The sequence below is a fragment of the Bubalus bubalis genome, chromosome 10 (assembly GCF_019923935.1).
Source record: "Bubalus bubalis isolate 160015118507 breed Murrah chromosome 10, NDDB_SH_1, whole genome shotgun sequence".
NCBI lineage: Eukaryota > Metazoa > Chordata > Mammalia > Artiodactyla > Bovidae > Bubalus > Bubalus bubalis.
The window spans coordinates 31115100-31129671 of NC_059166.1; the positions used below are offsets into that span (position 1 = coordinate 31115100).

The following is a 14572-nucleotide window of genomic DNA, read 5'->3' on the forward strand; positions in this document are numbered from 1 at the left end:
ATCCACACTCAGAGAACAAAAATGAGTAATGAAATAAATTAGAAAAGATAATTTCCCTGAACTAAAAAAAAGATTTTCAGATGGAAAATATTCACCAAGTGCAAAGAACTAGTCTGTTGAAAATCTGAAATTCCTAATATAAAGCTTGTGGAGAGAATTACAAAGATACCTACCAAAAAAAAAAAAAAAGCCACACAAAGTAAAAAATACAAAGAAAAGCCCTAGAAGACTGTCATCATACTTTACATTAATATTATTGATGCTAGAAGACAGTGGAGCAAGACTTCAAAGTTCTCAGGGAAAATTGTTTGAGCCTCATTTAATAGCCAGCAAACTGTTACTTCAGAATTAAGGCAAAGTAAGTTATCCAATGTCTCAGAAATTTTCTCCTATGTCCTCCTCCTGGAATGACTTGGGGATATAGAAAAATAAAACTGAATGCAATGAGCAGAACTGTCTGAGGAATAAAATGGAAAGACATTATCAGCTGTTAATCAAGCCTAGAAAGCAGTTGGCCCAAATTAGAACAGGGAAGACTGGAGATAGTGACTGGATAACATTGATTAAAAATATGTTTAATAATCTGGACGATCTTAGACATGTAAAAAAGTACATGTAGGCTATTCTATCCATTAGAATAAAAGAAACAAAAAGCTATTTAGATAGCATGATAAGACAAGGCAAACTTAAATGTGACATGACTTGGAAAAATTGAAGGGGTAAGTGTAAAAAGAATCCATTTATCCATCTTTTTTTGGACGGAAATTTTCGGTAACATAAAAATCACATTTCTATCTTTATGGGCCTTACACACTACTTAATACTAAAATTAATATTTGTATATTTTGAATATATAAGAAAGACTAAAGGCAAAAGGAGAAGAGAGTGGCAGAGGATGAGATGGTTAGACAGCATCACTGACTCAGTGGACATGCTGCTGCTGCTGCTAAGTCGCTTCAGTAGTGTCCGACTCTGTGTGACCCTGTAGACAGCAGCCCACCAGGCTCCCCCATCCCTGGGATTCTCCAGGCAAGAACACTGGAGTGGGTTGCCATTTCCTCCTCCAATGCATGAAAGTGGAAAGTGAAAGTGAATTTGCTTAGTCGTGTCCGACTCTTAGCAACCCCATGGACTGCAGCCCACCAGGCTCCTCAGTCCATGGGATTTTCCAGGCAAGAGTACTGGAGTGGGGTGCCATTGCCTTTTGAGTAAACTCCAGGAGATAGTGAAGACGGGGAAGAAAGACTGGCCTGCTACAGTCCATGGGGTTGTAGAGTCGGACATGACTTAGCCACTGAATAACAACATTTTGAATATCTCAATATCTGTTACTGGTTTTCAATTTTTAAAGTCAAACTATTTTGGAAACTTAACTAAATTAAGCTTGGAAGGTGTCCTCCAGTGCCCCAAGTGCTGCCTGTCTGCCCAGCACGAGGTTCTAGAGAGGCCGACCTAGGAGAACCCTCTTTCCATCTCCCCCGTCCCTTCCCTCCTACAAACACGAGGAGGACGAGAGGCCCTTCTGGCCCTCCGTAGTGAATGTTCCCCTAAGCCAGAGCCCAGACTCTTAAAAGAAATCTCCGAAGCTTGTGGTCCTTTCTTTTGGATTTGCTTAGCTCCTGGCAATTTGCTTAATCCTTTTCTTGGAGGTGTCTGCAGCTTCCTGGGACCCTCATTAACAGTGGGTGGATCCACCCCAGAATGTCTCATTGATGAGCCCCTCGTAGCAGGCTTTGCGGATGACCTGTTTCAGGGTGTGCTTTGAGGAAGACGTTATGTTCATGTGTGTCTAAAGCAAGCCCCTGGAACGTGCCCCGTGTTCATTCGTCTAACGGCCCCAGCATCTACACTGTCAGTTTCTGTTGCCACGCTTGTCAGTGCCACCATCAGTTCTGACTCACTCAGGGGCCTTGTGCAAACCACTGGCATCAATATTCTGAGGCTGCTGCCAAACAAACGCTAGGTAGCTCTTCTGGGAAGAGTCGTATTTCTGACTGCAGCTGCCCATTCATCAAGCGTCTGGAATTGGCCCTAATCTTGTCTGTTGGCCCCGGATATGCCATCTCCCTGCTCTGATTAAGCTTTCCCATCCCACACCTCATTGCCTCCTCATCCACATTCCTCGGCCCAATCTTTATTTCAGGAGATATCATTGTTCTCCAATCTCATATAATTACCATTCCAGTGTGACTCAACCATATCCAACGAAGCACTGAAAAATACTCCTTGAAACAGTAAGGACTGGGGGAGTCATTGAATCATAACAAGGTAGAGTTGCCAGGGACCTTGAGCTCACTGTGTCCAGCTCCCCTCTCCTCCCACATGGACAACTGAGGCACGGGGGGATTACCTGACTTGCCAAAGATCTTAACAGCAAACAAAGCCTCTCAGTGGAATTGGACATACAGAGATACAAGTATGGGAGAGGGAGAGGTATTCTGAGGACAATGGAAATAATTGCAAGTTCTGATAAGTATTTTGTACTTCCTCCAACAGATAGTAAGCAGCTGGCCTCTGTCTCCACTGAGGATAAGATATGGGGATGGTGGGGCGGGGGGAAGTTCTTAATAACAGTTTGAGTTTTTATGTAAAAGAAGTACTTCATTTCAATGTTTCTTTTTCAGAAATAAGGAACGGTGGAGGATGGGGGGGGACCCCTTTCTGGGCTCTAAGCAAGGGTGGTGCCCCTGTCAGGGGCAGATGAGCGGCAGGGGTGAGGTGGGGGAGCCCTGGACGATATTGCACAATGTCTGATGGCAAGGGCAGCACCCTGTGCACCAGGTGCCCGCTGCCTGTGTGGCTGAGTGGGCCCTGAGTGCCCTCCCCACAACCTCTCAAGGGGTCCACTTATCTGATTACAAGGTCTGCCGCTGGGAAATGAACAGCAGGGACGGGTGAGTCTCTAAACAGAAGAAATCTGATTTTCCTGCAACATCCCTGTGAAATCAAAGTGTGCAAGAATCATCAAGACAGGTAAAAACTTGATGATCATCTTATTTATCTCTTGGGTTGGGGGTGGAGTGGGGTTGGATTTTTAAACCATTTCTCTGATGTTTCAAGTTCAGCAAAATACATGCTTCTGGAGTTCACTTTTGCATTCAGTTCAGGTATCTTCGGGGAAATACACTCTCGCACTCAGTAGTAATAAATCACCAGGAAGCAGTTCTAAGGGGTTATTTATAACTCCTCGGGATCCCATGGCCCCTGGCCGGCACTTGGGCTGAGTTAGCGGTCTGCGGTCAGACTGCGGTTCCATCATCAGGATGGACATGCCCTGTTCCCGGTGGAAGCAACATAAAGCGCTGATGAAGCACTTGCCCTGAGCTGTGACCACACTCGCTCCGCCCTCTGCCCTTCCTCTAATGGCCTAAATAAAGCCAGAGAGTTCACATCTCCTGGACAGTGGTTGCAGGGAATGTACTGCACCCTTTCCTCAGGATGTTCTTAGTGCATCCTAATCTTGAATAAGACTAACTCCATGAACTTTAAGGTTAGAAACAATTAGACAAGAAAATCCCTTCCTTAGATTTCTTGTAACTGTCAGAATGAGATGAGTAGTGAAAACATTGCCCCATGCCAGACTTCTCACTCTTGTGAACCTTTGAACCATATTGTTTATTAAAAAAAATACGACAGTCCCCTGGCGTGATAAGGTGAGCCATTACTATTTCTGCCTTTTGACTGTTCTTTATGCTTTGTTATCCATCACAAGTAGCCACATAGCCCTAGAAACCTAAATAAATGCTGTGATTACTCCAGACTGTTCGGCACACTGACCCTGTCATTCACCTCTCCTCCGTTACAGGAAAATCCTGCTTCTGTCTTCATCAATCCATTTTGGAAAAATGACTTAAATCTTGGCAACTATAGCTTTGTATATCCTATGTGGATTGCTTTAGAGGTCAAGCATACAGAAGGCAGCATTTAATTTTCAAGTTCTGTAGGATCCGAAGGTAGCCCAGTCCTGTTTCCTCCCTGCCCCTTTTTTTCATCATTTATGTATTTTGAAACATATGTAAGGGTCCTCTGTGTGTTTTCCAGGCAGTGCTCTGAAGATGAGTTTCAACATTGTTTCATTCTCTGCGGAGTGTAAACTCCTGGAAGGCAGAGATCGTATTTTATGTTAGATGAATGCCAGGATTTTTCTTTATTCCTGCAGATCCTAGATCAGTGCCTTTGACAGCGTGGAAACTGAATACAAGTTTACTGTACTTAGACTGAATTTAATAAAAATAAGGATCATTATATGACTATATCAACTGTCTTTTGTTCTGGAGAAATAATGCATGGTTTACAGTGAGGCTAAGACTGATTTGTAATAGTTAGGCTAATCTTGACTGATTTCTGGGTAGGCCCGTCCATCCCACAAACACAAGTACAGAAACCAGTTGTCCTGGCCCATCAGACAACGTAAAATCTGAAGCCAGGCTGCTTGTTTCTTGGCAGAGGGTTGTGGCCCAAGTGGTGGGTAATGGAGTCAGGCCCTCAGACCACTCAGAGGTGTGGCCCGGCCCAGGTCTTGTTCCGGTGCAGAGTATTCAGAGAGTTCATTAAATGTGACCTCTAGACCACCGCTCAGGAAGGGCATAGGCTTCACTGGGTGGCTGAAAGGCAATGGTCAAACCACCATTGCCTTAGGTCCCCTAGAATGACTCATCGAATTTCTGTAATGCTCTCCAAAATGTGTGTCTGGGATCTGAAGGAGGAAGAAACACTTTGTACTTGAAGACATAAGAGAGAGTGTAGGTACTGATAAGTCAATCTAATGACAAAATATTAAATTGGCAGCATGAGCTACGGTTTTGTGGGAATTTAAAATCAGATATGTATTGACTCAAGTGTTTTGGGTTAAACTCACTAAAGCAATAATTTGTACCTTACCAAATGAAGCCTTTTGGTGGGGTGATCTGGCCATTCAATGAAGAGGTGACATCATGGACCAGAAAAGTCCCTGGGGCCAGAGTTTGGACATGTCATTCACAACTTCTACTTTCATCTCCTGAAAACCCTAAAGCCATTATTTTCCTTCCTTCAACCCTTTCTTCCTATGATGGTTCCTTTATTGTGACAAATGCAAAATTCTGAATTCCATCCATGGATGAGAAATAAAATTTTTCACCTTATTTCCGTAGCGTAGGAAAAAAAAAACACTTTTCCTCTCTATTCTTAGGTTTATACCTGGGGCCTGTATATTGAACTGACAAAAGATTAACAAGAGCAAAGGCATCACAATTTGAATTTTATGAGTATGAGGGCTCCAGAGAAAAGAAATGAAGCCCTCTAAACAGCAGTTATACTTGGGGGGAAGGGCTTATATGCCATCTTAACAAAGGTGATAAATTGTGGAGAAAGGACTGAGCGAAGAAGGAAAGAGAGTCAGGGCTTCTGGGAATGGCGAGTTGTGGGGAGGGAAATACATGGGGGGAAGCTAACAGTGTGTGCGTGCTCAGTCGCTCATTCGTGTCTGACTCTATGAGACCTCATGGACCATAGCCCCCCAGGCTCCTCTGTCCTTGACATTTTCCAGGCAAGAATACTGGAGCGGGTTGCCATTTCCTCCTCCAGAAGTGAACGGTGAATGAGGGTTATTTCGTAAGGTTGTTCAGGCAGACTCATCTAGTCTCTGTCTCTGTGATGGAGGTTTTTCTCTTTCTGGTTTGGAAGAGGGCAGGAGACACCTTCACACAGGAATTTATGCCGGTTTTTTTTTTTTTTGTAAATATTTTGTTTGCAGTTCAAAATAATCCCTATACCAAAGCAGTGTACTTTAGCGTGGCATATACCGTGCTTAGTCGCTTAGTCACGTCCGACTCTTTGCGACTCCATGGACTGTAGCCTGCCAGGCTCCTCAGTCCATGGAACCAGGCAAGAACACTGGAGTGGGTTGCCGTTCCCTACTCCAGGGGATCTTCCTGACCCAGGGATTGAACACTGGTCTCCTGCGTTGCAGGCAGATACTTTATCATCTGAGCCACCAGGGAAGCCTGGCATATATTGATCACCTTTGTTTTACTTATTTATTTATTTATTGGGCTGCACACAGGATCTTTGTGTCATGCAGGCTCAGTAGTCGTAGTGTGCAGGCTTTCTAGTTGTGGAGCAGCATGTAGGTTATTAGTTTCCTGACCACGGAAGGAACCCTGGTCCTCTGCATTGCAAGGCAGATTTTTAACCACTGGACCACCAGAGAAGTCCCTCCCCTTTATTTTGTATATTTCCCATCACTTAAAGAAAAATATGCCCATTACAGCTAAGTGAAGAAATATTTGGATTTATGCTTGGATGAGAACATTCTGGGAGAAAAACATACCCAGTTGGAGGGCAAGTGATGTAGATACTGTGAATAATTGGGGTTTTTAAATTGGGTTTTCAAGGCCCCGTGTCCTCAGAGAGTGGCATCTGAACAAAAAAATGCAAAGGCTAGTACAGATTCTGCACTTCTGGGTTCCAGGCTTGTTCAAGAACAGAAATGAAAAAAGTAGGTTCTAGTGGGTAGAATCATGATTTTAAGAAGATCTATGAAAAAAGGAGTTGAATTTACCCACAGGGATTGACCAAGTCAAAATTTTATTAGTAAAATAAAAGTGGTAAGGAAGTCCAGGTCCTGAGTATGAAATGGAAGTGGACATTTTTTCATAGTTTTCTCAAGACTTTGTATCTGAAAGGAATCTTTTCAGTAATAACTTAGAACAGTGATTTCATCAAGGATTTAATGCTTAGTGTGTTATATTTTCAATATTTAATGGGAATATTTTGAACGCCCTTGCTATTTGTAGGGTCATACAATGGAACTCAAAAAGAACATGTTCTGAGTCTTTCATTTCACAGAGGTTTTAAGTGAAGGAGAATGAAAAAAGATGACTAAACAACAGAAACAAAATTAAGTAACACAAACTCATGTAGATAAATACAGTACAAAGCAAGGTGGATATTATCACAAGGCGGTATTCTCCTCAAGGGAAACCATCAAGAAGATCTGGAAAATCACAGGTTTTTGTTGAGGGGTGGGACACTGAAATGCTAGAAAAGGAAATGTATTTCTGAGCATGGAGACAGTTTAGTAAAGCATTGCTGTTACCCATTTCCTTAGGATGATTCCATTCCTCAGGAATTGGTGAGTTTAGAAGATGCTTCTAAACAGACGTCTCTCTTATCCCTTTTCTTAGCCTGAGGTAACTGTGAGTGGACTGTGTTCACTGTGAGTTTCTTTAAAAGAAGCCAGGTCCTTGGGGGCGGGCTAACTGAAGCAATGCATCTTGGTCCTGGGAATCTCTGTTTAATTTGGGGACACTTGCTGTCTTCCAGGGAGCTGTTTGGTTCATGATGACTTTCACATCCTCATCTCCTTTCCTCTAGGAATTTCTGGTTTTCCATTAATCTTCACTTGGTCTGTTAGATACTTTTATGGTGTGGAGTTTTCCCATTTGGATATTTATTCTTGACCTCATGTTTTTCACTGAATGGAGATTTCCTGAATTAAATAATTGCATCCCTGAAAGTGCACGTTTCATAAGAAAAACTTCCTTTCTTTTAACAACTTGGTAAGTCCTTTGTAGCCTAAGTTCGTAGACTGTTCCATTTCTCTAGCAGGGTTTACCTCAAAGATGTTAGGGTGGGATTTTAAGATGCAAATATTTCTGTACCCACCGCCCTCTGTTGGAGCTGTGAAATGCTGTATATACTGCAACTGGCCAGATTTACGGACTCACCGTGCCTCAGTACTACTTGGCCTTACTCAGTCCTTGAGTCCCACTTGGCTCTCTCTGCTACTTGATGGATGGAAAATACTGACGCTGAGGTGGTGCCCGGGAGCCCTGTGGCTGGCTCGCAGGGGATTTGTTTATCTGGGTTTGGGATGTACTGAAACAATAAGCAGGTGGCTTTAAGGCAGGGGTCCCCAACCTCTGAGATCTAACGTGGCTTGAATTATCCCCAAATCACCCGCCCCCTCCTCCATCTGTGGAAAAATTGTCTTCCACAAAACTGGTCCCTGGTGCCAAAAAGGTTGGGGACCACTGCTTTAAGGACATGGGGAAATAGAATCCAGAGTTGACCTAGTTATCCCCAACCCCAAATCCTCTTCAGCAGGAATGATATTAGTGAATTGTGCTTTACAACTGTGGTAGGGGGCAGGGCGGGGATGGGGGCTCTGGGACCACATCCTGCTCACCTTCGTTTGCCTTCAGAGTTTAATTTTGTTGGGAGATAATTGTTTGGGAGTTCCCTGGTGGCCTAGTGGTTAGGATTCTGAGCTTTCACTGCCATAGTCTGGCTTCAGTTCCCGGGAAACTGAGATCCTGCGGGCTGCATGATCACCACCATCAACAACAAAATAATAATTATTTGTATTCCCGGCCTGGTGGCGTCTGCTCACCAGAGACGAGGACGTAGGGGTGGCTCCTGTTACAAACAGTATGAAGCCGTCTCTATAGAACCAGACAGAGGGCCTGCAGTGGGAACTGCATTCATGCGCGTGATGCCACTGGGAGCCCCTCATCCAGGACTGGGGATGTAGAACACCTCATTCTTTTCATTTTTTATTTTTGGTGTGTTTTATAGAGTAATTTTGTATGTGTGCCAGTCTCTGGATTTTTTTTTTTTTTAGATCTGCATCATCATGCAGTTTCCCCTCCATCCACCTCCCCCATCCTTAGGTATTTCTCAGATAGGATCGGAACAACCTGTGCTCAGAGCTCACATCACGGGCTCCCCTGTGATCTGTACATGCATATCTGTCACTGAGTATTGCTAAGTCAGATGAAATGTGAAGATTATGGGGACTCATATTAGGTTACAGATCCTTGAGACAGCATGTGAGGTGGCGTGACAACTAATGTTCCCTGGTGTGGTTTCTGAACTTGGCCTTTCTGCAGGCTGTGCAGTTTTCAAGGAAATGGCTGAGCGGTTTTGTTCTGGTTGCTGGCAGGGGATGGGGACGGATGAGGAGAAACTCACTGTACCTTCAAGTTGTGCTCAAGGGCAGGAACAGAAAAAAAAAAAAAAAAAAAAGGAAAGTCCAACCTGGCTGGTTGTCCTTGGCATTGACCTGGCCAATGAGCTGATGTCCACTGAATGCCTTCCCGGTGCAGTGACCGAAGGTGTCTGGGGAAATATGCACTCCTTTGGGGCTGGCTGTTTCTCTGCACAGGGCTGCTCTGTATCAGGAATACAGGAAGAGATGATGCCTTTCATTTCTCTGCTGGCTTGAGGGTCCTGGTGGGAGAGTTGGGTGGGCATTGCAGCTCCAGGTAGCCTGTCCTCACAGGAATCCTGGTGGGCCTCAGGGAGGGGAAGTGAGTGAGATCTGGCCACTCGGTTTATGGCTCCTGGTCTCTGTCAGTCTGTGGACAGTGTGACTTTCATCAGGCTGAAGATGGCTTCATTATGAATGTTTCTTGACCAGCTGAGGAAATATACACTGAGAACAAAAGTGCTTCTCAAGTAACGAAAGGAAAATTCCTCTCTAATCATAAATTATTTTTTACATCTAAATTGGAGTTCACAAATCCTAGTTAACATGTGCACATGCGTGTGTGTGTGCTCAGTCATGTTCAGCTCTCTGTGACCCCACCCTTGAGGCTCCTCTGTTCATGGGATTTTCTTGGCACATAGCTAACTTTATTTACTGCGTATAGGGACTTGAGAAGAGCTTGGACCAGGCGGTAAGGAGAGGTGGTTTTGCTGTATAGTTCAGCCAGGATCAGGTATGGTTGAGGCATGGCCTGGTTAATTGTCAAAATTTAGAAAGAGTAGGACCCTGCACTGGCTGTCCCCAAAAGAGTGGGGCAGGCATTAAAGGGCCAGATGCTTCGCAGAGCTGGGGTAGGAAGTGAGAGCACCATTGTGGCAATGGCCACGAGGGGGCGGCAGTGCAAACAGCTGAAAGTAGTAGGGTGCCTCTCCTACCAGGGCAACTTAAACAGATTAATAAATAAAATGTGGTCTATACATAGGATGGAATACTATCCAGCCTTAAAAAAAGATGGAAGTTCTGATCATTGCTACTGTATAGATGAAACTGAAAACATGATGCAAAGTGAAATAAGCCAGATGCAAAAGGACAGACAGTGTATGATTTTACATGAGGTACCTGCTCCTGCTGCTGCTGCTAAATGCTTCAGTCGTGTCCGACCTTGTGTGACCCCATAGACGGCAGCCCATCAGGCTCCCCCGTCCCTGGGATTGTCCAGGCAAGAACACTGGAGTGGGTTGCCATTTCCTTCTCCAATGCATGAAAGTGGAAAGTGAAAGGGTAGTCGCTCAGTCGTGTCCGACTCTTAGCGACCCCACGGACTGCAGCCTACCAGGCTCCTCCGTCCATGGGATTTTCCAGGCAAGAGTACTGGAGTGGGGTGCCATTGCCTTCTCCTGGAATCATCAAATTCACAGAGATGGAAAGTAGAGCAGTGGTTACCAGGGATTGGGAGATGAGGCAATGGAGGATTATTGTTTAATGGGTACAGGATTTCAGTTTGGGATGAGAAAAATGTTCTGGAGGTGGATGGTACTGTTGGTTGAACAATAGTGGAAATGTACTTAATATTACTTCACTGCACATTTAAAACTGGTTAAAATATGCTGTGTATATTTTACTACAATAAAAAACAAGTGTGGGATAGCTAAAGTTAACGTATCAAGAGAAGGATAGTAGAAGGTCATGGTCATTGGAAGCAAAAGCCATCTGGGCACCTGGTGTAGTGAATCAGAAACCTGGACCCAAGCCCAGCTCTTGGTGAACAAGTCACCAAGCCTCCTTGTCCTCTTCTTCTCATTTGTGGTTAGAAACCAGGACCCCATGTTCTACCTCAGAGGAACTGGCTTATCTTGTGAAAGTATGTAAGTAGTGAACTCATAAAATTCTACCACAAAGGCATTCTACCACGAATTCTACCGTGAAGGCATTACTACCTGAGGGGATGGAAAAGCCTATTGTAAATTCATATTTCACTGACCTGGATGATCTGGATTCACAGATATACTGCAAAATCACCATGTGCCCGAGTCATCCTACCATGCTGCTGCTCTGTTGAGTCTCCGTGGGCAGCTCGGACACATTTACAACCTCAGTGAAGCTGCCTCTTTCCAGCTGAGTGTCTCTGAATGGCTTGCCACCAAAGAAGCTCTTAATTAACATCCATAAAACCCAGTAAGGGGTGTCTGTTGGATACACATGACCTGTGTCTGGTACAGGGTTTGGGCAAATGAAAGAGTGATTGATCCCAGGTGATATTCTAAGGCTATGGCTCTAGACATCCATGCGCCTTTCTCTAACTGCTTATTTGCTGACTGCTGTATGTTGCTGTGCTGTGCTCAGTTGCGACTCTGTGACCTTATGTACTATAGCCCACCAGGCCCCTCTGTCCATGGGATTTTCCATACTGGAGTGGGTAACCATTTCCTCCTCCAGGGGATCTTCCCAACCCAGGGATGGAACCCACATTTCCTGCATCTCTTTACTACTGAACCACCTGGGAAGCCCATGCAACGTAAAGTACAGAATTAAAGCAGGTTTCATTGCAAGATTCTTCTGGTTCTGTCATCTGCATAGGTTAAAACTTTCAGAGAGGGCCCATTAATAGAGTTACGGATTGATCAGCCTTAAAAGTGATTGGAAGAAATACTAGCAGCTTTATCACTTTGGGGTAGAATTTTCTGGTCACTCATCAGGGCTGGCACTTGGCTTTTTTACTCTTGGCTTTATGCAAAGAGCCCAGTTCTAGCCACCTTTTGAATAAGGGCTTGGGGCTAAAACTCTAGAGCAACAGTTCTGAGATACATAAATCCTCCCAAGCATCTGAGGATTACCTGAGTCAAACATCTTTCCATAGCTATGTCCTTAGAGGTCTTGTTCTCAAGATTTTATTTCTTTCTTTTGAATCTGGTTGTATTATACAGCATATACATATGTTATATAGCAAATTATATATATGTATGTATATATATATATGAAGGGAATGTCAACCCCCTCCAGTATTTTTGCCTGGGAAATCCCATGGTCAGAGGAATCTGGCAGGCTACAGTCCATGGGGTCACAAAGAGCTGGACACAACTTAGTTACTAAACAAAAACAACAATAGATGTATTTTTTTAATCCAGTATTTCTACCTATTCTATGTGTTGGAAGGGGTAGTTCCTGTATATGTCTAGTTTACCATCTCAATTAAGAATGGAGCATGGAATCCATATTAGTAACTTCTGAAGATTTTGATGCTTGGCCATCCAGGCAACCAGGGAACCGAGATGGTGCTCTTTCTAGAGGTTGGTGTGTCCTCCTAGGGCTGGTGGTCCCTGATCCCTTGGTGGCTCTGTTCATGATCACTTGGAGTCATTAGAGCCTTTTAGGAGGGAAGAACAGGTCTCACTTATTACCATAAAGCTAGTCTTTTGAAGACATTGACATTATTGAGTTATACTGATTGAAAGCAACTTCATTTCTATGCATCCAGTAATAGACCAGAGTTGGAGTAGAGAATGGGCTTCCCAGATGGTGTAGTGGTAAAGGATCTACCTGGCAATGCAGGGGATACAAGAGACATGGGTTTGATCCCTGGGTTGGGAAGATCCCCTGGAGGAGGGCATGGCAACCCACTCCAGTATTCTTGTCTGGAAAATTCCATGGACAGCTCCTGGCAGGCTATAGGAGTCTGTCGACTTGCGAAGAGTCAGACACGACTGAGCGCCTGAGCGTGATGTTGGAGTAGAAGACTGGGAGAAGAGGCATGGCAAAGGGGGAAAAGAAAGGGAAAGAGGGGCAGAGAAGGAAGAATAAGAATGAGACAAAGGAAAAGGATGGAGGGGAAATTTAGGTGACCCCAGACAGAGAAAAGAGTAAGAGAGGAAATGAGATGGGATCAGGGAGGGACATATTGCCTTCCTGTCTCCTGTTCTCTGGAAGCTTCACTGTTGGCTCTATAGCTGGCAGCTTCCAGCCACAGCCGAGTCTGGGTCTGTGATTGCATCTGCAGGCGGTAGCTGGCAGGTGAGAGCCTCTCAGCCTGGTCCTCTCAAGACCCCACCCTTCATCTCTCTGATTCACTCCAAGTCCAGCTCTGGAAGCCTGGCTTGGTGTGACCTGAGGGAAGCTCCTTTCCAGTGAATATATCAGCCAGAGGAGTCATCAGTTGCTATTTTTCACCATTTCTAGACAATGGCTTTATCTATCTATAAATGTGTTATATTACCACAGTTGTTTTTCCTTTTTGAGCTGGGGACATCTTGGGGAATTTTTTTTTTTTTACCATCCCCGTTGCTGTGTCCCAGAGAAGATCATTGAAAATCTCACATGTGTGAAAGAGCTCTTGAATGTTCTGGAAGATCTGAAAACACAGTCTATCTGACTGACCAGCATTCAAATGATCTGTCATTTGAGTTTTGCTCCAATGCACAAAATTAATGTGAGGCGTCTGAATTGTGAGATTGATGAATTCCAATTAGTTCTCTCTTTTAAATAGCAGTGTTTGGTGTGTGGTGCTATTTAGAAACTTCTAGCACCCCCATTCTATTTATAAACTGCCTTTATAAAGCATAGGTTTTAAAGGCTGAAAGAGACCTTAGAAATGCTGTAATGAAAAGAATGCTTTCCAGCTTCAGCTTGGAAACCTGATTGTTGGTGACCTTGAATAAACCACTGAACTTCTCTGTTTTTTTCCTCCTCTGTAAAAAAAAAAAACCTGCTTTTACCCACTGTGAGGTGATTTCAGTTCTCACTCTCCTTTATCTGTTGGCCCACTGTGGTTTCTCATTGTGAAACGGGGCTCTGAGAGATAGGCATCCCGGTCAGGGCTGCCCCCGTGGTCAGGGACAGGTCCCCCCGCTCCCCACCTCCCACTCTTCTTGCAGTGAGTCCCACACAGTCTGGGCCACTGGGCTGCCTGTGTCACGCGGAGGCAGACAGAGCCCATGCAGACCTACATCAGCTCTAGAGTTATCAGCTCAAAGTAGGGACGCTTGTTGGGTGGGAAATAAAGCTAGTTCCCAGAACTCACCAGATCAGTTCTGGGTATAAATCTGCCAAGAAATTTGTGTCTCTACCCCAAAGCAAAGTCTGCCAATTTAATTGAACAAAGGCTTTCCAGTTTGAACATGGACACTTTTCAAATGAATTTGACAGTTCCCATTATTACGTCTACTTCTAGGCTCATTGTGATCAATTTAGCTTCTCCTTCTGAACATAGCCTGGGCATATCTAAATAGGTGGACCATGGGGCTATGACTTAAACCATGTCAGACACCAAACTCATTGCTCACGCCCTGCCACTCTCCTTGTATATCTTCTATATCCATTACTACAGTTCAGGGTACTGTGAGGAAATCTGGGTTCACTTCTTGGAGGATATTAAGCCAAAAGACAGCCAAGCCAGAGATCAATTAGGAGAAGGAAGGCAAGAAGAACACTGGAGATCTTTCCCAAAGTGGTGTCCTCCCAAACAGCAAAATTGGAGAAAGTTTTGAGCTAAGAGTAGATGCCCATTCATGAAGGGGAGTGTGTGGTGTATGCTTATTTGTGATGAGGAATGAGCAGAGGGGCATAGAGTTGGGGCAAAGGCCGACAGGGTACATAGCTGTAGTTGAT

At 44.4% G+C, this 14572-nt stretch overlaps 1 long non-coding RNA gene across 4 annotated transcripts in view; it reads left to right on the forward strand.

Moving 5' to 3' along the window:
• The first annotated feature begins 1238 nt into the window (after nucleotides 1–1238).
• Nucleotides 1239–14572, forward strand: part of LOC112587417 — a 56791-nt gene continuing 43457 nt past the window's right edge. The window contains exons 1-3 of one of the 4 annotated variants that reach the window (XR_006542328.2): nucleotides 1239–2268; nucleotides 2863–2973; nucleotides 3806–4250. This is a non-coding gene — a long non-coding RNA (uncharacterized LOC112587417). The other 3 variants (XR_006542329.2, XR_006542331.2, XR_006542330.2) reach the window with 3 other exon arrangements.